This window comes from Bombus vancouverensis, chromosome 4 (assembly GCF_051014615.1).
Source record: "Bombus vancouverensis nearcticus chromosome 4, iyBomVanc1_principal, whole genome shotgun sequence".
NCBI lineage: Eukaryota > Metazoa > Arthropoda > Insecta > Hymenoptera > Apidae > Bombus > Bombus vancouverensis.
In genome coordinates, this window is record NC_134914.1 from 16,242,463 (window position 1) to 16,270,191 (window position 27,729).

General features: G+C 39.2%; 1 protein-coding gene and 1 long non-coding RNA gene across 3 annotated transcripts in view; one reads left to right on the forward strand and one right to left on the reverse strand.

Moving 5' to 3' along the window:
* The window catches only part of LOC117166650 (uncharacterized), an 89,952-nt gene that overhangs the window by 36,524 nt on the left and 25,699 nt on the right, over window positions 1–27,729 (forward strand). The window lies entirely within an intron of this gene.
* On the reverse strand, window positions 17,639–19,635 carry LOC143302606 (uncharacterized). Its single transcript, XR_013058232.1, has 3 exons — window positions 19,324–19,635; window positions 18,987–19,128; window positions 17,639–18,826 (listed from the first exon to the last, which is right to left on the reverse strand). It is a non-coding gene; the product is annotated as an uncharacterized LOC143302606 (long non-coding RNA).

Here is a 27,729-nt window from a genome sequence, read left to right on the forward strand (position 1 = left end):
CGTGGATTTTGAAGCAACCCCAAGAGTAGAAATATTCGATTATCCGGTAATACCGGATATGGAATCCCTTCTGAAAATTCGTATATCCGTCTTAGCCGTAAATTGCATAGTCGAATTGAAATTCAAGTTTAGATTTATTCTCGGCGACGGAAAAGGCCGCAGCTGCGCTTAGACCGTGGTGGATTTGAAACGAAGCCTCGTAGGTGTATACGCTATACAAACGAACGAAAAAGGGGTATGAGTGATCGGGGAGGGGTCGATAATTGTGACAGAAATTCAATCCTTTGGATGGTGAACCTAATGCCCGGTAGTGACCGCCAATTCAATCAAGTGCCGACCAATCGTGGCCCTCGATACGGGATTTTAGCTTCGGATCGCGGCTGGGGATTTTGACACGGTCCACCGGGGCCAAATAAAATGCCCATAGATTCTATGATTGTGTACGCGTATACATATATGCATACATATTCACCAAAACGAAAATAGGTATTAACTATTCAATGGCGCGAGCCTGATGAACCGAACTGTATTTGTGCGTAAACCGTTCGTCAGTTTTGATCATGCGGTGTACCCGTATCGGAGACAGATTTTCGACGTGGTAACAGGACGTGTTCTGTTTTGAAAGGAGTCTCCAAAAAATCAAGAAAATCGTTTGGTTTCCACGAACGTAGGAGCGATATATATTGTTTTTTCTTTTTTATCCATTTCTTATGGAAGTCTCGTGAAATCGATGGAATTTTGTCTTTTTCTTTTTGTTTTTTTTTTTTTTTTTGGAAAAGCTAGTTAGACGAGGATCAAATAGGATTCTCTAGTCTGGGATTAAGGGTAATACGTAACTCGCGTGATATTGGTTAATCTCATATTGTTTAATATAATGAGAGGATCGTGTTACATTGATTTTTATGTCCACCTTACCGGTTATAATTTAAGCTATGTCGAGAATCGAAGGATACTTGCGCGTAACATAACAATCTCGGAACAAAAGGTAAAGCAAAGAACTATAGCAAACTGCTCGCCTTTTCTATTTCGCACAAACCAACCGGCATTACGAGTTCGATCACGAATTCCGCGTCAAACTAAATTTTCCGATTTTCCTTTGTATCGAGGGTCTCGAGCGAAGAGAAAGAGAAAAGAGCGCGTGGCTCTCTCAGTCGCTGCGTAACTCGGCCCGTAACAAATTAACAACACGTGTTTCGCATTCGCATCGGCGCGTTGCAAAGGCGACGCTAAACTTTATGGACCTGTGTTTCCAGCGTAAAGTCAGTCGAATCATAGCATCCGTGCAAACTCCACTTTACCCAGAGGGGAACCATATCCCGCGTACGACGCGTAAAGGCGCGCAAATGACACGTTATAATCCTTAATCATCATATAGTTATCTGCAAGTGTATACGTACATATGAATTTTCCAATTACTCAAATTTGTTTTGCATACAGAGATAAAAGCAAGCGAGCTTAATCTTAAAAATAAACAACAAAAATCGCTTTAACGAAACTCTTAGATCAGTTATGTACTTGCACTTAGGTACAGCAATACACTTACATAGATACTTTATGTATGTTTCCTCGAGAACAGAGAAAGCGTACGACGCAACTTCGCAGTTTGGCGTTACGGTAAACGCGTGGTTTAACAGTTTCGCGACGGAGATGCGATCGTTGTAAAGTTAGGTTTTAAATTTCGAGTTGAACGTTATAAGCTGAGAGAAGGATCGAGTCTAAACGAAAAGTGACGCGAAATAACACCTGCGTTTTATCACTTACCGCTATTTATCGAGGGGAAACGTTCTTCGATGTCTCGACAAAGGGGCAATGATTAAAAGAGTCGATTTTAATTCGACCGTGATGAAAATTTAAATCTATGCGGTATTTCATAGAGACGACAATTTATTTGAACGATACTCTCGCGTCTCGATTTTTCTTTATTAATTTCTCATAGTCAATGACTAATGCTCGTTGATAGCGCCATTTATTACTCATATAAAATGTTACAAGTTCTGAATCATTCTAATATCAATTCCTTTTTAAGAATAGCAGCACGATTAAAAGAAAAATCGAGGGTGTCGGTTGTAAACTCTCGCTCTACTGACACATAAATAATTAAAAGAAAGTACGAATTTCACTCTCAAGCCTAGGCGTGCTTTCATGCGGCACTTTTAGGTGTTCGAACGACTGCACGAAATGCATTTCGTAACGTTCACCTCGGTGTAGACAGTGTAGACCTTGCGACGTGTCGCGAAAGGTATTCCTAGCTAGTTTTACGCGAACAATTAAGACACCTGCGCTAATTTCTCCATCGTGGGAGGCGTTACGAGTGGCGGTCGTTTCCTGGTAACACCGGTATCACCGGTGAATCCAGTTCACTCTGCGTGCACGCCATTTCCGAGTCACGTAACCGAAAAATCTTCTATTTTAACGGACACGACGAATATAATTCAGAAAAAAGAAACGGTTTCTTAGCTTCAACCATTGGAACAGCGTTTCTTTCGGAAGAATCTGGGATACATATTACATTTGGTTTCACCGTGATTTCATACGTAAAAAGAGAGAGAAAAACTTGCAGGAAAAGACTTACTCGAGCGATATATAAAATCGAATATAAAAGAGATAAATAATTCGTAGAATGAAAGTTGATCAAAATTGAAAAAAATAGCAACGTTGGATGTTTTTAAGTTTAGATCGGAGGTTGGAATTAAGTAAGAATCAGATCGAGCGCAATATCAAATTGCGTGTATAATAATAATAGTCACGGTGTAACGAGAAGTTAGAAAAGTGCGAAATAGTAAGAAATCAAATATCTACGAAAAAATCAGCTGGCCGTGTATATAAAAATACGAATTTCCCCGATGGTATGAAAATTTTGGATATTTCGTGATTACGATACCACGAACCCTAAGATAAATAAATCGAAAGAAACTTATCCTGAAACCTACTACTACGTAGAGCTTTGTCAAGAACAACGAACTCCGTTAGATTTTTCGTATTCTTCGTTTCTTTCCTCTTACATAAAACACGTAGACGATCGCTTTGCCCGCGACACGTAACGTGTCGTAAAGCAGGCTGAGAGTCAACCGGAAAGTTCTCTTCTCTGTTGCTCCGAGGCGCGATTCAAAACTGTTCCGGCGAGGTGGAAGCGGTAGCTGCTCACTGAATGCCTTATGAACCAGACGAACGGACATCCTGGCGTTACGTAACTTTGACCAGCGACGAATAACCTTCTAATCTTTTCATTCCACGCTTCGTCAACTACTCTCTCCGTTTTCTTTCTCTTTCCTTGTTCCTCTAGCGACTGTTGCTCTCTGTCCGTTTTATATTTTTTTTCTCTCTTCTTTTTTCGAGTAGCCACCTTTCTCCGGTGAACAGCGAGACGATCCTCGAACGAGGTCACCAGACGGTGTCCGTGCCAAAATCACCTGGCAAAAATTGACACCTACGTGATGCGAAGAATCGCAGCATTTATACAGATCACGTTGTTGGCCACGAGTTCAGCCCTTGAACGTGAAATCATCCGTGAGAAAGTGTACCACGCGGTTAAGTTGCAGCTTTTCGCATCTCTTATGACTCGTTTAAAGTATTATATTGTTCGTGTTACGTGTAAAATCTGCTATTCGTACAGAGAAATATATTATTTGATTTCTAACGTCCAAATGTTGCAAATTGTGCGAAGGACTTGGATTTCTCGAGCATTTTTGATAATGTCAATTTAAGATTTATAGAAAGTAAGATTCAATTATTACGAGTATCGCTAGTACTAAATCGTATCCATCGACGCTAATAGGAAAATTCACGTTTTGTCAAACGTGTTATAAACTTTCCGAATATTTGTACCTCAAAAACCGGTATTCATCTTTCCCCACAGCAATTTCCATGAAAACAAATGTATCTTTGTTGCATTCTCACGATCGCAATTTCTCTTTTTCGCGATAATCACCGTACACCGGATACTATGAGCGTCGGTTGTCTCTCGCAATGGGTAACGGGAATACCAGAAAACAATACGAAGATACGAACGCAGCTCGTCGACGGTATAGTAATTTCTCTGATTATTCTGTTAACTTTACCTCAGTGTCGATGATTCTTTTGTTAGCATCCTATCCTTTCACCATCCAATACGACCAGCTCTCAAGGATTTTACCGATCTTTGCTTTCGATCGTTGCTTACCTGCCTGTCTACCTGAAGCATGATCGTTCACGATGTATATACTGATAAAACACTCGATCCAGTTATTTAACTCTCGATTATCTGACCTATTCGTGGAACTAGTTTTCGATGCAATCGACGATTTAACCCTTCGAGGGTGTGAAAATAAAACGAGTGGAAATACGGTGGGAAAACCATAGTTTAATTCAATTAATTTAGAAAATAATTAGATGTCTCTCTATCTTCGAGATTTCTTTTGGTACTAGATACAAAAAATACATATCTACTTTCAACTTTTTTATAGAAAATAAATATTAATAATTTCAGTTGATGATATTTTGATAGATATCGTGCTTGACAGCTTTCGCGAATCTTTCGCCAATTTCGCTTTGGTTTTAATCGAAAAAGGACTTGTAATATCTTAGGGGAATCTTTGACATACAAATGAAGCAAGAAATCACGCGTATCGCTGTAACAATTCTCCCTTCTGTTCTTCGTACTTAAGAAATTCTCTGCCCGATAGAAAACTACGATTGGGTTGTAAATGATCCGACAAATTGTGACAGAGAGAAGTCGAAGCTCAGTAGGATACTGCGTAAATACTTGTTCTATTGTAACAGACGGAAGTACGGTGTTCCTCTGGCCCCTGAATGAGGGATACAATGAAACTGTGGTTCAAGCAGTGGCGTAATGATCATTACCGTTATATCTCTCTTGAATCGAGCAAAAAACCGGCATCGAATACTTCATTGTGTCCATAAGGTCGCACCTTTTTGTAAGTTTGCTTGATTGTCACAAGTAGAAGGCCGGAAAATATTACGCAGTGATATTACTTTCAAAAATTATGCTATTAAATACTGTTCGGGATATTTTGTCTTCATTCAGAGAATTTTCACGCAATTGATCGGAGCGTTATTAAAAATTATAACGATAGTATCAATTTTCCTTCGTTTCGTAAACCAATAAATCCGATAAACAAAACATTCGTCCCCAAAGCACAAAGCTTATTTCCTATTTCGCAAGTTTATTTATTACGATTAAATCGTCGCCTGTTGTTATACCATACACCCTCTTAAACGACCCGTGTTTCAGCCAGCATCGAAACAATTCATCCCTTTAATCGTGACTCGATATCAAGCATACGTTTGACGCGTCGAATATGGTGAGAAAAGACCAATCTCCGAAAAGACTCGGGCATTGTACTCCTGTTCATGCATCGAGGCACAGTCATATTCAGCAAATTGAGCGAGAAATCCGACGCATTGGTTAAATCCTTTCTTTCTGGCACGACTCAGCCAGGCTTTATAGGCTTTCCAGTCGACCGAGCATCGATACAATTCGCCGTGTTTACATGCCTGACTTGGTCACTGTTCCAGCCAAGTCATTCGGGACACGTTTCCATCCCATATTCGATACGAGGCGAATCAATTAGATGCTCTTCAATTATAGGAGCGTGCACATGCGTGAGCAGACATACGCACATGTATATAGTCGACCATCTGGGAGAACGATAGATGAAAAAGGCATTTGACGATTCCGATTATATTTTTGCGATGTTTGTTGCATACGCGTGTGTTTTCTTAGCGAATACCGTTTCACTTGCTATATGTAATTGTTATCATCACAGGTGTAGTTTCTATTTAAAGATCGGCCCCGTTAATCGCCGAGTGTACAGGGTTAGATCGAAGATATTGGTTGGCTGGTCAGAGGCAGCTTTGATGAATTCTGTTTAGCCTCGTTTGTAGCGTCTTTGCGTTAGTATTCTGTCACGACATCCGCTGATAACGATTCTTCTTTGAACGTGCGCTGTTTACTATGGAAGTTGGTTAAAAGAGTCATGGTTTTTTCATTAGCTGAGTTGAGATTTGTATTTTGTTGTTTCATAGGAGTTATGCGATAGAATTTTAGAACTTTTTTTCATATATCGTTGTCGATAAAGTAATTTTTATGTTCTCTCTCTCATATTCTATATGAGTTCTCTCAACGTGAAATATTCGATTGATCATAATTTTGATCTTCTCTTCTCTGAAAGAAGTTTCATCGTAAAACCAAATTTCTGGCAATAAAATGTCGTTTAAACGAGATCTTTCTTCCTACGTGCTGCTCGCGTAACACGTTACGGAACTAACGAAAGTCGTAGACGTAAGATACTTAAAAACGAGAAATGTTAAATTCCCTTACCAGAATATAAAGTCTTACTACGACGAAAAACGAAGTCCCACCGTACATTGTCCGCTAACAGATCTTACAATTTCGATATCGGAATTTGCAATTTTATTTTCTTGCTCGCATTGTCATAATTATTAAACGTTAATTGTAAGCTGTACCGAACTTATCTTATTTTAGTTTTACTTTAAAGCAGATTTTTTAATCTGAGTAAAGGACTTTTGTTTTATTGTTAATACAAACGTCTCTTTATCGGAACTTCATTTTTATTTGTATCGATCGTATTATTAGAAATCGTAAATGTTTTAAATTTCACTCGATATCCATTCGAGCAATATCCATCGTGGTCCTTAACGTACCATCGACCGTCTAAGAAAAATTTCAAATCGTCAAAAGGGAAAAACTCGGGTAAACGGCATGGATATAATTACTGGCAACACTGGCTACGATGTTGCCGTGGAGCCGTGGTAAGTGGGCCAACCAGTGTGTGGGTCAGTGCCAAACCGCGTCTCGAACTCGATCTCGACGAGGGATGAGGCTTTCTCAGGGCCAGCGACCGTTGGCCTACCGAATGAACTCTCATCGCGGATCTGCCCGCCATCGATTCGATCTACGATCTCTTCGTCTCGCGTTACATCGATCCATCGTAACGGATTACCACAGCCGCAGGCCAAACCGTGATCGTTTGTCTCTTAGGATATATGGTACTCTCGTTCACCGATGCTCGACTTTTATGCTCTGCTTTTTCTACAAACACGGCCGCCACCTCTCTCTTTCTCGACGTTTAATTGGAGCCTCGAACTGTATCGACGAATAAGCAAACTCGCTGGAAATGTTAATTAGAAGACGGTTGGGCTAATTGGCCTGCGCTGGAAGAAGAGAACGAACTAGGGAGAACTGTGTAATTGGATTTCTGAACCGTGAATACGATGTTATTGGGCAAAGGAGTTTGATAAAGATGGACGGAAATTCGCCGAAGAAACCAGCCAACTTCTTTCGATATCTTGTAGTTCAGACGAAACTTCTTTCCTTTTTTTGTGCCAGTCTTTACGAAGAGGAAGTCAGGGAATTATTGGATTTTTACGGGTTGGATATATTGTTCGGATTTAACGAGACCTAGGTAGAAATTGGAGAAAGTGTGTGATTGAAATTAGCTTTGTAAATTACGAAAATAACAATGTTACCGAATTAGATACGAAGGCGCTTTATTAACCAAAAGTTTGCTATTTTCCGGGCAGAGAATTGCCAGTTCCGGGCAATTCTCGAACGTTTAAAAACAGTCTTTGGATTCTGTTACTCTAGAAAAAAGCTTCGTTACAGTTGTAGTATTAAACGCGTATCTTCAGAGATTGTTTGCGATTGTTTTTGATTGAGATTTGTTCGATCGTTTTATGAGATTGTAAAGGCTCGTTCGTAATAAAATTTACAATTATCCGTTTGTCTGCTTCTAATTGACGAAATTGATTTACAGTTAAGTCGTACTCGAATTGCTGCTAACGATAAACTGTAATTTGACTGACTATACTGACTGACTGATAAACTGATAACTGAATTTATATCTAATGGAATAGGCATTAGCGATAGAATTTAAAATAAAGGAAAAATTACAGTATACGGATAAGACGTTAGTCGAACGAGATCAAAGCCTCGTTTTTTTTCTCTTTTCGGGTGTGAACGATACTTAAATCACTTTGAGACACGATGCTCGGTGCAAAGCGGTCTGGTGGCCTTAGGCTGTCGGTCACTGACACTGTTTCACAACCCGTGCGACGAGCTGCGACGATCGTGTGTCACGTGACAGGGCGAGGTAGAATCGAAAAGTAAGTGAAAGATTCGTAAAATTGAAACGGCCGTTCGCCAGAGTCCCCCCTTTGAAATCGTATTAGCATTGCACGGTCGCGTCGACTTGGCGCAAGCACTCGTGAAAGGAAACTGAATTTTAATCTCGAACCGGTGCCGCTAAAGCGGCCAATGTTCCCCGACGCCGCACCGTGCCGTCGCTTTCCCACGTGATTCTTTTAATTAAACCGTATCATTGACCACCGGTCTATTGCAACGTCAAAGAAACTTTTAGAAGTCGAAAAACGAGTTCCAGCGTATCTCTTCCAGTGCGAAAAGTCAGCGGCGTCGTAAAACCATCTCCATACTCTTTCAGCAAAATAGTATCGAACAATAGAAACTTCTTCCAACGTTCTTATCATACGTTTAACAACGTCGCTAAAAGAATTTGAAATTCATCGCACGAAGCATAGCCAATAGATGATTTCCTCAACTCCTGTGTGTTTGAACACGAACTCTTATTGCCTAAACGAAACGCACGCGAAAATTAACGAAGATTGGTAAACTTCTCACACGTATGACCACCAGCTGCACGAACTATTTATCCCTCGACGAGCCCGCGTAAATGGAATGCGTTTGCTTAGAAAGTAAGGAAAACCGAAGGACTAATTTCACTGGCAAATCTGTACACGTGCGGCAAAACAACCAGCCCATTGAAACGCCGCGCCGTCTCGTCGGATGTATTTTAAGAAGACGGTTGTTCCAACGAACGTTTAAGGAACGTCGTAATACGTAGAAGCTTCTTCCGAGAGTCCATTTTTTTCGAGTACTTCATAAACAAAGTTGGACGAGAGTTCTCGGAGGATCGCCTGCTCCGCGGCGCAAAATAGCGACAGCCTCTCGAAAAGCAGAAGAAGTAGTTGCGGCGCGTTCATTGTCTCGTTCGATTAGCCAAGCGGAGACCGAAAGGCCACCTTCACTTGGTGAAGGAGTTCGACTTTTCCGCGACCTTGAGGAGTTTGAGCATAAACTGGCGACGAGCGGCGAGAAGGCGACGTCTCACTACGACTCACTGGTCCACGACAACTCTCCAAAGGGCGTTCTAAAGTCGGCCTTAAGGTCGTCCAGTGAACGATAGAATCAGATATTTCTCTGCGAGCTTCGTTTCTCTGTCCACCATTATTCCGTAGGATCGTGTTACGTTTCTCCAACCATTTTTCTCGAACCTGAAAAGGACCTGCAGTTCTGTTTGTTAAATCGTTACCATATTTTCTTCGGGTTTTGCCTCGTCGCCGAGAAGGCTAGAACCTGCGTGGATCGCGTTAGAAGGAACTCGGGATAAGGTTTGAATTTCGACGCGCTGGAGAAAATGGGAAACTTGTGGAAGAAAAGAGTCTTGTTTCGTTATCGATGATATTTTTCTACCAGTCTGTATATATATATATTGATCGAACAACTTGAAACAAATTCGTACAAAGAAAAACCAAACAGAATTACGGGTTATAAAACCATCGTCGAACCTTGTAATAACTTTTAACGTCGTATCTCACAATTACAAATTAACAACTATTATTAACGAGGGCATTTAACGTTCCAAATTCCAGTTCGAAGTGGAAATTGCCAGCATTGGCCTGAAACGAGCGTCGTATTCTATCAGTCGTATTAAAGACCATACGTATACATCAAAGCTATTTAGCCTCGAATAGATTACAGCGTAGCAGTCGTTAAGACGTATATAATCGACGAAACTTTATTCGTTCGCCGGCAGAACACCGATCCAAAGCTTGGCTAATGGTCGCCACTTCAAAGTCGATTCGGCTTCAAGTGAACCAGAAGAAAAAAGGTTGGATAAAAAGAAAACGTAAATGTTGGCCAGGACACGCAAGCGACTGATATAGAAGACATGGTCGAAATCCTGGCCACGAACGCAGCTTGTCTCACGCGTCTAGGAGGGTTAACAGTTGGGTCAATTCGTCAACTAAACCAGTTAGACGGAAGAACAGATGCGATCGTTTGAACCGATCGCCCGTTTAACCGAATTATCCCCAAGATCGATTGAGAATCAACCGAACGTTGCCTCTGTAGAAATGTTATTACAGCGAAACGTTTGTTACGTTCGAAGTGGATATTCGTGTAGCATAAACCAAGGAAAAATGAAAACATACGAGTTTATATACTTTTGGCGAGATTTGTACAACTTTTACGGCGATGCATGCCACGCTGGCAGAGATTTCAAAATTTTGCATTCCTCGAATAAACGGCCTGCCAATTAATCCTTTGGTCGTTTCACTTTGTATCAAACTTTAACCCTGCTGGCATCTTCCGGTTATTTTCGCTGCGATAATGCTTTTCGAGTTGCGTTTCAAAGTAAAATCTTTTTCACCGGAATGCAAACTTTCAGATATACGCGAATCGACGATGCATCCTTCAATCACGAACGATTATTGCGTTGTTCGTTCAAATTCTTACACGAGGCGTCCGTTAATTGCCGCAACGCAGTCGATTGCGCAATTGCTTTGTTTTCTCGCGTCCGCAATAATTCGCAACAATAACGAGCATTACGCTTCCGCAGCTCGACGAACGTGATCGTGTAACGTACGTTCATAATCTTCGAAGGCGAAACATTCGCAACGAGCGAAAAATTTTCGTCACCGCGAATTTTATCGCGTCCCGGTATAAACAGTAACGATAGGCGCGTGCTAATTGTTCGATTATACTCAATTACCCTGGCGAGAAAAACGAGAGTGGCGGCGGGGGATATTTTTGTCGAGCCGTAGGTAATTAATAATTCGCATCGAGAATAATTAGCACGCCACGTTAAACGCAATTAGCGGCTGACCGTATCGCTGACACGCCTGTTACTTCGTTCGTGTCAAGGTTTTTTTCAAGATCGTTAACCCTCTGTGATATTTTATTTCCCAGTTTTTATAAATCGTTGACCCTCCCTAATGTCATGTAAACTACGGATTACGTACTTTGTATATCTATATTTCTGAAATTTTCTTTTATCTCTTATTTCTCGCTGCGTGGATTCAATTTGTCATTTCACCGTATCGACGTATGTACTTTATTCGTAACATACTCGTAGAATCTCAACAGTAGGTAGATTTTAAGAAGATCGTTACGTTAAAGGTAACATATTGTAAATAATAGTAAATAATGAATTATTATTTTAATGTTTCTATAAGTTCTACATTAGATATTTGGATTATTTCGTGACGTAATATTTGTTATAACATTTTCTAGCAATGACACGATATGTTCTATACGCTGTAATATCAATCAGCAAATATTCGCAATTCGTTCCATTATTTTACTACCATGAACATCTCTCGCATATCGTTTGCGCTCGTTTATTTTGACATTTATTTCCACAAACATTCAACGCCCTAATTGGAGTGCGTTAAAACAAACTTCAACAGCCATAAGCCGTTTCAAGGTAAAACATCATAACCGATGATTAAACCTGGGTCAAATTTGAAACGAGCGAACAATTATCTTTCGTTGATAATACGTAATTTAGTAAGCAATGGAACGCTAATTACATGGAAATCCATCAATGAATTGCAAAAACAATGTGATTCTTACAATTGCAATCTGTTCCGATAATATTATCGCATTCTGTTTAAACAATACTGTTCAATGAACTTTGCAAATCATTTCACGATATAGAAGGAAAAAGAAGATCGCAACCAAATTTAGTCTGAAAATTTAGGACGAAAAGATGGATTCGTTGTTTCTATTCGAATAACAAATACGTTTAATATATTTCCTACCAAAGATCAAAGGTCCGAAATAACAGCCGACGTTTGATTTCGAAAGATTTATTCCGTCCTTTAGAAATCAAGTATCGATTTCTTTCCTTTCAGACAGAAGACATCAACGGGGCCTAACACACGAACAAAAATTGCCGTTATCTTTAATACTTTCGGAGAAAACAGTCTGTAACACTTTAGGCGGAGCTCCTATATAGGTCGCCACAGTAATCCCTGCTAATTGTTAGATACGGTCAAGTAACTCGTTCAACAGCTTGTCGAGAACAAACATCGACATGTTTTAAATGGTATAAAATTTGGAATTTCGCTAACAACTGACCAACGCAGTTATCCTTTCTATCCCTATATAAAAGCTAAAAATTCTGAGATACTTTGAATCTTTCGCAAATGTTATATTTTCAGCAACTTGCACGACCCATTTTTCAAATTTAAACTCGTGCAAGAAAATCACAGATTATTCCGATTATTCGCCACTGCTAACAACAAGATGTTCATATTTCTATCAGAAATCTTCGTAACATCAAATACCCATGCACGCACACACGCACACACACACATCGTATAACAATTTCTTTCTTCTTTAACGTGATCGATAATTCGCCATAGAACAAAATTTAATAGGTAATACTGATTTAATAAACGATCATCGACTGATCGTCGACTAAGGGATAGTCGATTGAGTACAATTAGAGAATCGTATGCCACACGCAGTACGTAGTCTACTTCTAACAACTGAAACTCCATGCAGCTAAATAATCCCGGGACAGGTCTAACCGACATATTCGTCAACCGACTCAAAAACCACGAAAAGGAAAGAAACGGAGGAACGAGAGAGGGTCGGTAAAAGATCTACGAAGAAAAATACGTGTACGCCTCCGGTCACGTGCCTGCGGCATAAAGCGATTCAAGCTTCAAAGGTGTCGGCGTGCGCGAACGTTCCAGAGCTGTCTGAGCATCTCTGTGGAGGCTGCCGTAAGAGAAAACGCGATGAAAGCTCGATCATCGTCGTGCTCGAGGGAAGATGTTGCACGCAGAAAGCTCGTCCTTTTATCTCTGAAAATTCTGTAGACGATCTACGTACTTACATACAGGTTGGCCCGGGGCCAAAAGTTTCCAGACAGTTGGGCGCATTACTTGACATGCCACGGGGCAACGTTATCGAAGGAAAAGCTTCGTTGTCCCGGTGGGAATAATATTTACGGCTGCTAGAACGGCGATGGAAAGAGGTTCGAGGATCGTCGACCACAGAGAGACCACGAACAGAAGCCACGTCTGGCTTATCTTTGGCCCCTTCCCCTTGTTATCGAGCGTTTCGCCTGATATTACGCCTCCTAATCGTGGGTGGTATAGGTGCATTGCGCGTAGGCTGTAACGGTGTCCAAATTGTATCAGTTTTGATCCTTTAAACGATACTTCAAGGGGCAAGTTCCTATCTTTCTACCTTTTTCGTTTTCTTGGGAAAAGAGAGGGATCAAGGTCAGGATTAGGGATGATTTCATTTGGAAACATGTCTCTTCTTGTGTCTTTTAATTGCTGTCTGACGAAGCGTCGATAGTAACGTTATTAGAGCCTGCATCCTTACTATCGAACATTCTTCTGTACAGAAAATATTTACCACGTTGAAAAGAAAAATATCACAGCAAAGAATCTATTTAATTCGAATTTGTTTTACGACAATTTACGAATTCTATCGTAATCCATCACCGGCGTGATCGATATCATAACGAGCGATGTTAAACAGACCACGTGTTGAACTGTTTTCTTTTTTCAAACGTAATATACGTTTCCTAAAGGTGTCCTCAAGCAGCCAATAATATTGGCAATATTTCAAGGTTCTCAACATCGTTGTATAATATTGACAATATTGTATTGACAATATACATATTGATCTTTTTAATTGCCAACCTTGAGATATCGACGATATATGTATACTTGACAGCCTGAGAGCACCGTAACAGATACGTCATTTTAACAGAGCGAATAATCTTTTGTAACAATGGAGAAGATTCCTCCATGAAGCAAGGAATTCTCGAGAGCGGCACGGTTGATTTAGTCGATGGCAGTCGAAAGCTGGCGGCTTCTGAAGTTATTTCGGCTTATCTTGGCTCAACTTGTTATCCCGTGGCGTGCAAAACTATTCGATTTATGGATTTCTTTGGAGCGGCGGCAGATGCTGCTCGTACCGCGATAAATTTCAAACAAAGAGTAGAAGAAAGAGTGAGGGGGTGGGCAGAATGTAGGGTGAGCTGGTTCACGTATTAGGAGAGATTTATACGTAAAATTCGCGCGCGAGGAACGGCGCGTGAACCTCGTGATAAAATGGTTCTGGTAAGGAAAACATTTCGAAACATACTCGATCATGGTATTAAGGGCAAAAAGGAAGGAGAAGAAAGTGTTTACGATGGGAGGGAAGAAACTTGAATGGATCTTCGACATTAGGGATTCGTAGCGTAAGATATTCTTAACGCGTTTAAGATTTCAATTATTGTTCTTGTGGTTCCAATCGCGATGGAGAAACTATAAATGGAGTATGAAATACGCGTATAACGATATTGCTAAGAGAACTGGATATTGCCAACGAGAACTTGTAAAATTGTTTAAATTTAATATTCGAATCTGAATTTCAAATATTCCGAGAGAAGGTTTAACTTGAAAAATCCAATTTCTTTTTTTCGTATTACGATATATTTGAATTTTGAGATTGCAACATTTCAATTTAGATTTTGAATCGCAAGATTCGTTTGTGTCGCGATCTTTGAAAGAAAAATGTTGAAAAACGCGTGCTATACCTACCATTTACTTGTACGATTACGAGACGACAAAAGAAAAGATAACCGTTAGCCCTGAAAAAGAAATTTATGACGAACGTTAGGTGAGATAAGTGTCTTCATAATTCACGCAGTACATCAAACATACAGCGTCAAATATACGTGCACGAAGATAAATTTTTTCCTCCGATCGCGATCGCTTGTAAACGTCGAATTTCTAACTTCTTTTCCTCAAGTCGGTAAATTCACGTTGCGTTTGACGCCCGTCCAAGTTGCTCTTTCAAGTTCGTTGATTTATTCCTTGGGGAAGAAATGGGAATCGCGACGATAAGTTATTGTTATCGATTCGAACTCGATATATTTTATTAGACGTTATTTGCGTCTATTACGAATACTGTACGTGTCCTACATTTCACCGAGAAATGACAAACAACGTGTCGCTTATTATGACACGAGTCATAAATTATTACGCGCTACGAATAACTCGGAATTTTCTTTCGCGCTAAATTCAATGAAATTTTACAAACAAATTTTTCAAATTATAAATCACCACGTCACGGAATAATGATATTCTATTCGTAGGATCGTAAAATTATAAAAAGGCGGTCGATAACGTATAACTTTGTCGATTTATTAGTATTATTCGTTTTGTAAATTGTTATACGAAAGAGTTCTGACGATAACTTTTATCGCTTCTTTATTGAATCAAGATGAGCCGATCGTTATTCCCAATGTTAAAATATTCGTTTCTCTTTTTTGTCCACCCGGTGTACTCGTCGGGCCCGCAAAACCGTCAAAGCAAACTGCGGTAGGCGCTTCTTGGTTTACACATTATTTCAGTAGCTCTAAGTTCGCGCTTGTTATTAACGGTCTCGTAAAAAGGCCATGATTTATGGATTCCTTCGTCGGAAGCGTGTTTCGAGAGCGTGAAACGTTTCTCCCCCTTTGCATCTACATTCGACATGAAAACAATGAACGTGGAACACGTATACGCGTATCGAAGACCGTAGATAAACGAAAGACGCGAGCCAACTATCACAGCTGATATCGTTTTATTCATCGCTGTGGGTCTCCAAGTATATGTACGTATTAATTGTTTAATCTAACGACGTTCCACGTTACATTAAAACACATAATACGTTATCGGTAAAATAAAAGGAAATTGCAGATTTTTATGCTGTACATTTACACGAACGTAAATAAAGAAACAGAGCAGCACTCTGAATAGAGATTTCTTCCACCTACTAAATATTCGAATAAATATTCCGCTTTGAATACTTTCCGAGTTTTCTCGTATAGTACGCGTTCTATATACACATCTTTATACCTTGAAATTTTCCACAAACGTATAAAAATACGCCGACTAATAATAACGCATAATATACATACGTAAAAGCTTTTTACAGTAAGCGTACAAATACTTTCGCGAGCCAGTGTAATTATATCAATAAAAGAGAATAACTCGTATCTTGATCGATGTCGCGTTATTCTACGATACGTCTTACTGTACGCCTCCGATCTCTCGTAACAATTCGTTTTAATAGGCTCGACGATCCCGTTCGTTCCTCAAGGGCATTTATTAGATCCCTTAGTTTGCCGCACGTGTTCCCGCCAGTCCTCGTGGATCTTTTTTATCTTCTACGTTTTCATTAATCTCCGCGTCCACTTGTGTACACGTATTTTTACGTCGTTTCGAGACCGTCCTCCCCGGCGACGCCTAACCATCCAACGAATTTATGCGTCTGGCAATAATACGTTAACTTTTTCGATCTGATGCGTGCCTGCTGTAATGTTTTTGTAGGGTGGCCTATTAAGTGACATATGGATCGTTCGTTTGCCACATTGCCTACGAGGTGATAAATGATTGTCCGGGATTTAATTAGCTCTGGCATGCGCACGAAATCGTTTGAAGCCAGTTAGACACGAATGTTCTCATGGGGCGCCGTTGGAAAAGTACCAGAGCATGTTTTAGGAGATTCTATTGATACGGTTCGTGCTTTGTACGCTAGAAAATTGCCACCTTTTGAGAATTTAAAGATACAGCGTCGTAGAAAAGATATCGGTTAACTTAAGACGGGGTAACAAATGGAATAAAAATGTTATTCGAACAATTATCGAAACGAAAGTTGCCGAGCTCGATTTTATATCGTATATCGTATATATCGGGGATAGTAGAGAGGAAAATCAATATCTCTTTCTCGGAGAGATTAAAATGGAAAAGATTAAAATGGAAATTTTTATTTAGAGTCGATAAGGAAACAGAATTAAAGTTCTGTTCGATAATAAACGTTATTGTATTATTTTCAGAAATCAATTATTCGCAAATTACCGATTTGCCAAATATTTGAATATTTCAAACAATAAAGAATAATAAATAATCGTAAAACTTTTGTATGTAAGAAACAAACTTATTAGCGGGTATTATTCATCCTTGAAGCAACTCGGTAGTCAAATTTTCTTATTAGATTAGTGGGAAGTAGGAAAAGAAATCTACTTAGACTTAGACATTAGAATATAAACACTTGCGATAGAAGCAAACACCGTTGGTGATAACAATTGTCTGATTTGTACGGTTTGGGAGTAGGAATTCCATGCACCATGAAAGAACAGCTTTATTTTCTTGGTAAAATTAAATAACAGATATTTAAACGGCAAATATAACGACAAGTATTAATTTATATTTCCTAAATATATTATTATTTGAATAACGTTGTTTGAAACAAAGTGACAGAGTAAATAGTAAATAGGATACAAATTTTATTTGAGTAATTAATTTGAGAAATTAAAATTTTTTAAATCCGTAATTAAATTAGTGTTTCTGAAAAGAATTGTTAATTATCGTCGTTGAAAGTAAATTGTCAATCTTTATCGGATCGATCAAAAATTTCTAAATTTGTATTTAATTACTAAAAAAATCGTTAATAATACAGTAACCGTTTTTAAAATACACAACTTACAGCTTATGTGAAATATTAGATAACAATCTCAACAATTATTTATGCTACGTTTAACTTTAAATTATCCCAATTAGTGAAGGTGAAAAACGCAGGTAACCACAGATATTATCTTCATAAGATAATTGTTAGACAAATAGCGGACGAGCAAGAAAATAAAGGAGAATACAAGTTTAAGATCGCAAACAGAACAGAGATAAAAATTATTTAGCCAGAGTAGCCAATGGTAAACACGCAAGAAACAAAGTTTCTTGACAACGTTGTAATTATATGGTATTAAAATATAATTACTTATCCATTAATCAAATAGTCGATCGTTCGGTCGTTGCAGATTCATATAATTCTTTGTTTTTTTTTCTTGTATAGCTCGTTAAATATGAAACCTTCGATAATACAACTGTCTCATTGCTGTCGTGATATTTTCATAAAATCATCCGAAAGCAAAAAATCATTTAACGTACATAATGGTAATCGCAATTATCATAAATTAATAAATTAATGGCCGAGATGTTTATTTTTTCATGTTCACGGGTAATCGCTGAATACATAAGCAGGACGTAAAATAAGAAGTGTGTCTAATGACTGTAAGGACTTTAATCTTGCGCTACGATCGCTGTAGAATAAAATTACATTTATCGCAACTCTTTCTTTTATCTTTTATCATCTGTTGGAACAGAATTTCCTTCACGATGCAAACACAAAAGTTTACTAGAATACGTGTTCCAAGAAGAAGACTTATAAACATTAATTAATTCTTAATCAAGAAACGCACAGAATTTTCTACGTCTTAGTTCAGGCTTTCTATATACAAACCAATTTCCTGAAAACCTTATTTTTTCTAATTATACTGCTCTTACCGCTGTTATACGGGCACGTAAAGCGCATGAAATTTCACAATATAGAAATAGACGTTATAAAGTATTTTTTCCACCAGAAATTATCCTCGGCTAATAGCGTATAGATAATGGAAAGTTTCATAATGAGCATACAAACCGGAACCAGACCAGAAAATTCCAGAACCCTTCTCCAATTCCCTTAGTCGTTTAACCAGCTCGCGGTCCATCGTATCCTCTTTACGTCCAACGCCATCAAAACACCATCAAACTCGGCAAACTCCGGAGACCGGCCCGTTCCTCGTAGCCAAGTTAAACTTTCACCCGGCTTGAATAGCCGTGGTCAGGCGAGGAACAAGTTATCCCTTTACACGAAAAAGAAGGCGAGAAAAGACGACGGGTCCCAAACAGCCTGAAAAACACGCGACGGCGGGGTTTTAAAGGGTTAAAAATACACGCCGGCTCGTGATTCAGCTGAGCCACGACACAATGGGCCCCGTTTCTCCGAGCTCGATGGCTCGTGCTTCGCCTTTGTTTATTTTCGTGCACATGCACCTTGCTGACCCTGTTACCTTGACCGTGGTGCACCTGAATTCCCCTCGATGACTCCATTGGCGTAACCTAGCCGTGCCTCACGGGTTCCCCTGGGAAAAAGAGAATTTTCTCTGACAAACGTTGGAATCCGGAATGGCTGCCTGGTCGGCCTTAGTCACGCTGGAATTAAAAATATTTACTTATATCGAAGTGTCTGAAAGGTGGATCGTTTGTCGGCTGGCCTGGCTCAAGGTGGACATCAAATCGAGAAAAGAACACGACATTTATCCGGCAGTCGACGCGAACCGGACCTAAGTGACGCACGAGGAAACTTTCCTCGCTGATCTTTCGGCTGTGTCGCGCGAGGAAACTTACCGCGAATGTTCGGCATCGGGATAAACGCGTTTCCAGGATATCATTATGATTAAAGCTCGATAAAGTTCTCGACTTCTTCCAGACGTTGATTGGTACTTTTGGAGTTTGTTTCGATTTGGAATTTTACGGCCTGGCTTGAATCGAGGTACTTTGGTTTATCGGAGGATTTATTTTAATGGACCATTGAGTTGGACTTGCTGGAAGCGGTCGTCGATATTTTTATGGATTTTCTTCGTAACGTTGCGGATTGAAGTGAAAAATTCAACGCTGATTTTGTGTCAAGTAAAATTTTCATATCTACGTATATTTGTATAACGCTGCTGCAATCTTCCAACTTGTATGTTTCAATCTTGCTGTCAGTTCGAGGAGTATTCGTAACGTTCTACGCGATGTTTAGAATAAAATTCAAACAGGAAATCACGAGTATCAATAAACATCTTTCTATATTTTATTCGAACTTGCGATAATTTTTAACGTCAGAAAATAGATAATTTTACAAAGCAAAGTATACGATTAATAACAATCAAGTTTGTATATATACGTATCGCGTTAATTTCGTTATCGTAGCCACAGTCGTAGCCGCCTCGCAAAAATTATAAATTATAAATTATAATTTCATTTTATTCCGACGCGCTGTGATGATTATTCTTCGAAATTATGTACAAAAATACTAATTCAAAATAGAAATATTAATGACATTATTATCTGCAGTGTAATATCAGTACGAGAAAATGAAAGATTTCATAGTAAGCTACTACGTCTCTCGTGTAATAATTTCCATCACGATGCTTGTGTTATAAAAATAGTATCAGTTGATGCCCGAGCGAGTCAACGTCGAAGATTAAAGCGGCCATGATGTGATAAACTGATCTTGCGTGGTCACATGCAAGATCATTAACAACAAAGTCGTCAGACGCTAGCGATGATATTTATGGCGTTTTAAACGTTAGATCAACGCCGCACCGGCTCGCTAGATAATGGTAGCAATAAAAACGAGTATTTTACTTGCACGGGATTTGATCGGGTGATTCGTTACGGAGGAATTTATCGTTCGCTCCTGGCGAACGGGAAAACTCGTCCACGAAATTCGTCGGGTTTAATGGCACTGATTCTTCCTCTACGATACGATACGACCAATATTTTTCTTCCAGCGTCGTTCTTTTTCGACCGAGTCAATGGTCCGAGCATCTGGGCATGACGGGAGAAGATCGTTGATTTAAACTGTTCCGTTTTCATAATCGTTTCTGTAAACTTTCGATCGAGGATGACTTTGTGGTTTGAAAAATTTTCCAATGAATTTCCAACAGAAGTACAAAATTACAGAAAAGTTTAAAAAAATTTATATAAAAATGCCTAATTTAATAGCGAATGAACGTTATCGTAGAATTTTGCCTAGTCTTTACGAGTATTTTCGCAGCAGTTGCCGATAAGTATGTAGCTACGCAATTAATTTGTGCATGTGTGTGTGTGTGTGTGTGCGTATGCAAAGAATACACGGAAAGTAAAATTTTTTTTTTAACAAAAACCAATGATATTAAATTACGATAAAATGTTGTTTAAAAATATCCAATAGAATTACGTAAGAATTTTTGAAAGATGCTATATTACATATTACATATATTACATATTTATTGGAAGAAGGTGTGAAAGACGAGGAGAAAAAGAAGAAAATGGATCAAGCGTTTCCTCTTCGATGCTCCGCAAGTATCTTTCATCGTACAAGAGTCTTATATCGGAAATTCAGCATCTTTCTGATAGAGAAGATACGATGAAAGAAGTGGAGTGTCATTCTTTTGCCGACTTCCTCTTTTCTTTGAAATATCTCTCGACATCGGCCGATTCGGCACGTTTCTTCGTATCGCGTAAACTTGTTTCTTTCTTCTATGCTTCGGCAAATTTTGCTTACATGTTTCCCTTTATCTGGCTGTCGGATACATCAAGAGGTTCGTTACGCTTCTAGCTTTTGAGGAATTTTATCGATTTTTGCTTGGATATAATATCGACGTCTTAAACTTAAACATCTTTCGCCGTAATAATAGCAGAACTAAAATGTTTGAGAACATTACGAGGAAATAAATGTCAAAGAGAAGCCGAAAACGAAAAGAAAATGGGAACTCGCGTCGATGTCTTATCTACGCAAATATAATTTACGCGCAAACATGAATGACAATGTAACGATTACAAAGCTGGCAGATGTACGGACGATTTGTATCTCATGCTAGACCGGAAGTGGGTCATATCGCGAACGTGATTACACGAGTTCGTACTTTTATGACACAGTGATTGCATTTCATCATGAGAAAACAGACGCAAGAGAAGCATTTATTACGCTGACAATAAAATTGATTAACCGATTACATAAAAACAATTTGTTACAAATATTATTATTATCCGCACACTTGTACTTTAACTTCCATTTAAAAAAGAAACAAAATAATTCACTTCTGTATCAAAAGAACATCAAAATCGTCAAAGGAAGAGTTCGACGTGTAAAACTGAAAATTATAAATATATGTCGGAGATGAAAGGACACCGGAGTCTCCCCTTTGGAACTTCGGGAAAATCCATAAAATTGTAATTAAAGTCTACAGCTGCAATTAAACAATTTACCGTCATTCTACCCAATTATATTTATTTGAGATTTATAACAATGAGCTTGGGCTCAAGGCGACGATCAGTCGCCGAACGTAACCGCGGTCAACGGGACGAACGCTCCGTCTAACAAAAGTATGGAGTAATAATATAGCCCTCGTCGCCACCTACACGGCACAAGTTCAGCTAGCCTGAGGACCCGCTATAAACCTTAGGATTTTGTTAATTAAGGTTCTTCAAACGGACAAGCAGTCTTTGTCCCAAATTGACCAATTAACAGCAGCGTTAATTGCCCTCGCTTCCCGAATGAAGACATCTCTCCACGAATCCCGAGGATTTCGTGTTCTTAGACACACCCCATCATAGTTTTCCTCGACAGCGTCACCGTGACGGAAAGTCACTCTCGCTGATGTACGAGCGCTTGGACTAGTTAACTAACGTCTTGCTATCTCCACGCTAGGTATCAATTCCAACTTAGATTTCGACGAAGGAATAAGCCTACTAACCCGTTGACCATTGTCATTAGCTTCTCGAGTGTCTGATTACCGCGGTTACTTATCAAATTCTGTAGCAGTCGTATTTGCACTAGTCGATGTCTTCTCCATTGCATAGCAACCATGTGTGGTTCAAACGAGGATTCGTTTCACGCCCCTAACCCTAATCATAATGAGGACTCGACAAATATAATACGTATTTCACCATTTTTTCCTACAGTATATTTTTTCTGCTAATATTACCTATTTAATAACTCATTTTTCTCGAAGCTTCCAAATAGCTTTCCCGCTTCTTTGTTCGAAGAACTTGCTCGAGTACCGTCACTCTCGAAGCACCACAGTTCTAATATGCATACACTGCTTTGCTTAGAGAAATCGAAAAATAACACCCTTCGTCGGTTCATCCCCAAAAACCAATCGTCGATGCTCGATTCAAACTTCCTCTGGAAGGATATCCTGGGAAATCTCGACGAAATAACATATCTTCGTACCCGTTCACCCTTCTATCTATCGTTTTCGACCCTTTAAGTGCCTCCTCCCTTACCCCTGATTCGCCGATTTCCATAATATAGCGCGCGAAGGGACACGCGTCTGCCCCATTAACGCGTCCGTCGCTTTTCAATGGAACCGAAGAAACTTCGTTTCGCAACGCTCTCCCTTTCCACGTTCTGTCTCTTCTCTCATCCCTCGGTTTCATTCTTCGCTGAGAAGCTCGTGCGCGCGCGCGTGACAACGCTTTATCGGTGGCCACGTCATCCAGAGGTATCGGGACGAATCGGAAACGATACAGGAATCCGATGCGTTCAACGATCATTAATCCAGCGATGTATCTCGCGTTACTTAATCGACGACCCTGAAATAGGGCTGCTTTCGCGATATCGTCGACGTGAAATTCACCTGGAATTCATTATGCACGCTGGGACTGGCCGCGTTAATTAGCCCCGTTGAATTCCTGGCCGTGCTCGGTTCTTTGACTGCTAACCGTGTCGACGGCCATATCAGTGTGATTTATGCATTTTTCTTCTTTTTCCCTTCCCTCGCCGCGTTCGCGTTCGCGCTCGCGCTCGCGCGCCGTTGCATATTAATGCCACGAATCTGGTTATCGATAGTTTCAGAGATCTTAGGTGTAACGTTAACGGTCGAGGAATTTATTTCTGGTTGGTAAAGATAGTTGAGAATGATCCGTAGATATACACAGGATAGAAAATTATACGGAACGATGAAAGATCAGTGAAAGGTGCGCGTGCAATTTAAGTCATTTCCTAGGTTCTTTTTCGTTTTCCTTTTTGCTCGGCTTAAAATAGCCTACTACGCTGTATTTTCTCATTTTTCCATCGATAAAGTATCAAAAATTAACGGTGTTCCGTAATATGCAAGAAATTATACACAGCAAGGTAAAGAGAAATAACGATATAGGAAGTTATACGCGGTAAATAATATAGAAATAGAGATCGAATTTGAAAACAAGAAAGATCAACTGGTTCAAATAACCCTATCGTAACCGTGTAACGTTTACTAATTTCTGGTGTTTATCGTTGTACTAGAATACCAAACAAACTCGTATTGTTCGAAATCTTGTACGATTAGTTAGCATGGTCACGACGACGCGATGTTCTTTGACCAACGATAACCCCGACTAGGTACACATACCAGCAAAGTCCATTCGAGAGCGTATCGGAATAATTATCGCAGGGTCCATCTACATTCACGTATACGAGAAACACCGGGCGTCCCGTTAATTAAGAGATACTGCAATAATTACCAACAAGCGTAGAACAACGTGTTCGCCAAACGTATTACGTACTCTTCGCTCGTCGTCGCTATCCCCATTTTTTTCTTCTCCTCGTTTCCTTTTTTTCAATCGAGGTAATGGTACTGTTACAACTGCGAAAACTCTCCTTTGTCACGGGGCTAATGGCGCCATTGCAACTTGGAAATCCTTTTATTCGAAACACGCAGCCGCCTCCATAGAAGCGTGACTCTCGCAGCTCTTCTTTTTGTTCCTTTAAACACATTTTCTCGTCTGTAGCGTCTTTTGACCGACATTATAGCTGTTGCTTTTGTCGCTGATCCGTGACCATGTTTCCTTGGCCCAGCTGACAATTTATTCACCTTGAAATACATCCTTTCTTACCCTTCTACGACTTTTTTAATTCTAAAGATATTAAACTTTGGAAATGTTTCTAAACGCGATGAAGATTTGCCGGATAATGGGAAGAGGGACAAAGTGAGAGGCAAAGTTTGGTAAATTGAAAATCCTGCTTCATAAATATTGCGTCGGGCGAAGGATGAGTAATTTTGGGGAATTGCGTTTTGATTTATTATTCGAACGCCACATACTTGGATTTAGATTCAGGTTTACGTGCAAAATCGAACACGCTTCGAGTTTGAATAATTTCGCGAACACGGGAGAACGAGAAACGAGAGAAAAGGGTCGGTCGAATATCAAAGTTAACGCAAAGTGAAACATACGTTTGCGTGTTATAAAATTCCCATTCTCACTGCGACGAAGTCTTTCAACGATTATCTTTTCGTATTTAGAACAACGTTGCAATGAATGAGCGATTGCGCGATGGTCTAGTAACAAACGAGAACGAACTGAACGCAATAAAAGCATATTTTACGCGCTATTAACTATAACCAGAGTGAAATAGCGTATCTAAACTTACCGTGACGTGTTTCACGCAAATAATTTTCAAACGAGAACCATATATTTCATTTAACTTTCTTCTTACTGTTCTTTTGATGCGAGAGCCGCAACTCTATACGGTGGAACGGGATTACTTAAGTTTCACATACAGCTGTTTAATGTTGTTATTATGTAACGACATTTAAAAAAGAAAACTTTACTCGCCAAAAAATGTCAAACATTTCCTTTTGTTATTTTATGCAATCTTTGAGACGATTATATATTTACTCTCTGTAAATGAAATGTTATCCTTCAGTTCTCTAAAAGGATCTTTTTATTTTCATTGAAAAGAATTCCAAATATTCGACTCGATCAACCTTTGTATAACGTGACGGAGACATCGACAAGTATCCCAGAATTTTATCTTTACTTTCAAAAAAACGTGAAACGGCAAAGAAACTGGAATATCTCTCCTCTCTATGTATATTATTTTCTCTGATCACGATCGTGTAAAAAGGATTCTCTTCAAACAGCTAAAGATACATCTTGTTTTCTCTGATTTCGTCATTAACGTTCTCAATTAGTATTCTCGAATTATTTCAACGGGAATTCCTAATGAGAGAGACAAGCACAGCGTAAATCATCGTCGCGGTCAAGATGTACAGGCACGTACCAATCGTATCGGTGGCTCGTAACACGTTGCGACCAAATGTTGTCGCGCGCTTGAAATGTTGCAAAAATTACCAGCCATGCCGCGTGCTATGGAATTTCGCTATATGCGTTCGCCGAGACCAGCGAGACGTCTGCGATTTTACACCGAGCGAATTCAATCCTTCCAGGATGACAGCCTTTGAACCAGTTTTTTGCAGCGGCCTTTTTACCTCGATGAGGTTATCGCATACGTTGACGATTATCACGCGCGATGAATCACGAGCGATTGTTTCTAAAATAAAACGAAAATAAGAACTCGTTGAACAGCGAATATAATTAATTTTGAACGATGTCGTTGATCTTAAGAACGATTGATTTTCTAATTAATTCCTTGGTTGTTGATAAAAGATAATCATGTCGTAATTATTATTTACCATCGTGATTCCAACGATAAGAATAATCCACGCGAATAATACTAGCCAGCAAACGTTGTTAAACGAAGCAAAAAGTAATGAATTTCTAATGATGTTGCCACATACATGGAAAGTGGTATATGCAGAAAAATCTGCAACTAGAGACTCAGAGGTGTAACTATTGCTTTTAAATACTATGTAGGAAAGCGTTGCTCGAGTCGACGAATTGCGATAGACTCAGGCGTCCAAGTCTATCAGAGCGTGTCTGAAGGAGTTGCATTGATTTTTCATCGATTCCAGTTTGCTGTTGGTATTAAATATTGCTCGACAGACTTTGATATAATATCTTTCTAATTTTAAGGAATAGTGATTTCAGCTTTTTTTCTCGTTTTCCTTATGCACATTACTATGATTTATGGAGGGAGAAGTTGCCGTTTTACGTAAAAATTACGCATTTCTATCGAACTTTCGTTAAAATTATTTTTCATTTTCCAGAAAAAACGAACAAAATATATCGTAACGAATGTTTAATCGTGGAAAAGAAATTAATAAAAAAAAAAATGCGAATTGCACTTAAAGGCAATTCCTTTTGAAACAATTAAATAATTGCGACTAATTTGTCAAAATTTTTATCGTCTCGGTTTCTGACCACATTTCGCAAAGTTGTCCTATCTTGTTTCTTTTTTCCTTAGGTTATTGTAATAATTCTTTGGTACGGTGAACAGCGAATGCAAAATAGAAATTAGAATGTCAATGTGAACGGTGACTGAATGCATTATTGCAACGATTTATTAAGATTCCCGTATAATTGGCATTATTACATAGCGCTATGCAAATAGCTAAATTAAATAATAATTAAGCGTTTAAATAATAGCAAAATGTAATATCTTTACTATCTAAAAAAAAACTCGTTGACATTTGTATCGTAAGCTATTCGGTTCTGGAATCTTCCGATTTCGATATACTTAAATTCAGTCTGAAAACAAAAAAAAGAAAGATATGCTCTGTCATTATTTAACATTTACATTCAGATGGAGGATAGATTGGAGGGTTTGAATTAGAAACTTCGATTACTTGACAATTATTTGCACGATTTTCTTTCTTTAACCGGACCAATGAACCTTCAACGAACTCTGGTCACGCGATTGACCAAGTCTTCAAAGAAATATCGGAAACAAACGATTTGTCGCGCGTTTTATGTATCGTACACCGTGTGAAATAAAATTTCCTTAATCCTTTCGCCTCAGATTATACAACTTTCTGCCAGAATTGCCTGATCTTTGCATTCGTACAATTTTATTATCGATTCGTTTTATTACGAACACCCATTACGAATTCGTATTGCCTTATTTATCTCTCTGTCGCCGAAACAAAGTCGTACAATCTTAACATTCGTCGTTTACACGCTGACATTCCTTTCACTCCGCTAAATTCTAGCAATTCGTTGGATCGAATCGTTAATACCTCGTACGATTGATTTCACGCAAAAAAAAAAAAAAATTGCATATAGCCGTGCAGCAGGGTTGAGCAACGCGCGTTCTTGCTTTATGACATCGACTGCTAACAGATTAATTAGTTTACACAAAAGATTGCTGATGGCACCAAAGCGAGACAGTTGGTCCCAAGG